A 1,706-nucleotide genomic window follows, 5' to 3' on the forward strand; every position below is an offset into this window, starting at 1 on the left:
CCTCCTAGTACTCTCCCAAGCAATACAGAAGAGAACCCAAAAGGAGAGTGCAAGGCCATTGACATAAGCACCATGGCCGAATCTACAAGGGGAGTGGAGGACGTGAATCCCAAGGAGGAAGGCCTCCTGGGACGTCCAGTGATCAATAAGGAGCTTCCCTCTTAGGAACCAAAGGATTCTGAGGCTCATCTAGAGACCATAGAGATCCCATTGAACCTCCTTATGCCCTTCATAAGCTCTGATGAGTATTCCTCTTCTGAAGAGAATGAGGATGTTACTGAAGAGCAAACTGCCAAGTTTCTTGGTGCAATCATGAAGCTGAATGCCAAATTATTTGGCATTGATACTTGGGAAGTTGAACCTCCCTTGTTCATCAATGAACTGAGTGATCTGGATCAACTAACATTACCTCAGAAGAGACAGGATCCTGGAAAGTTCATAATACCCTGTACCATAGGCACTATGATCTTTAAAGCTCTGTGTGATCTTGGTTCAGGAATAAACCTCATGCCCCTCTCTGTAATAGAGAAACTAGGAATCTATGGGATGCAAGCTGCTAAAATCTCACTAGAGATGGCAGACAGATCAAGAAAACAGGCTTATGGACAAGTAGAGGACGTGTTAGTAAAGGTTGAAGGCCTTTACATCCCTGCTGATTTCGAGTCCTGGATACTGGAAAGGAAGAGGATGAATCCATCATCCTAGGAAGACCTTTCCTGGCCACAGCAAGAGCTGTGATTGATGTTGACAGAGGTGAAATATTCCTTCAATGGAATGAGGACTCTCTTGTGCTTAAAATTCAAGGATCTCCCTCTGCAACCATGGAGAGGAAGCAGAAAAAGCTTCTCTCCAAGCAGAGTCAACCAGAGCCCCCACAGTCAAACTCTAAGTTTGGTGTTGGGAGGCCACAACCAAACTCTAAGTTTGATGTTGAACTCCCATATCCAAACTCTAAGTTTGGTGTTGGAGAGTCTCAACAAAGCTCTGCACATCTGTGAGGCTCCATGAGAGCTCACTGTCAAGCTATTGACATTAAAGAAGCGCTTGTTGGGAGGCAACCCAATGTTTATCTAATTCTTATTTTTATTGTTTTTCATGTTTTCTTAGGTTCATGATCATGTGGAGTCACAAAATAAATATAAAAATTGAAAACGGAGTCAAAAACAGCAGAAGAAAAATCACACCCTGGAGGAGTATCTGTCTGGCGTTCAGCGCCAGAACAGAGCATGGTTCTGGCGCTGAACGCCCAAAATAGGCAGCTTCTGGGCGCTGAACGCCAGAACAGGCATGGTTCTGGCGTTCAACGCCAGAAATGGGACACAAATGGGCGTTGAACGCCCAAAATGGCCACCAACCTGGCGCTGAACGCCCAGAGTTGGGTACAAAGGCATTTTTACATCTTTCTTCTGTTTTTCGTTTTATATGTTATGTGCTTAGCTATGTTTGTGTCTTCATTACATGATCATTAGTAGTTAGTAACTTTGTCTTAAAGATATGAATGTAGAATGATGACTAGGAGACATGTTATTTTATAATCTGAAAAATCATAAAAATGATTCTTGAAGCAAGAAAAAGCAGCAAAGAACAAAGCTTGCAGAAAAAAAAATATAAAAAAAAATAGGCGAAAAAAAAAAATAATAGAAAGAAAAAGAAAAAGCAAGCAGAAAAAGCCAATAACCCTTAAAACCAAAAGGCAAGGGCAAATA

Source organism: Arachis ipaensis, chromosome B03 (genome assembly GCF_000816755.2).
Source record: "Arachis ipaensis cultivar K30076 chromosome B03, Araip1.1, whole genome shotgun sequence".
NCBI lineage: Eukaryota > Viridiplantae > Streptophyta > Magnoliopsida > Fabales > Fabaceae > Arachis > Arachis ipaensis.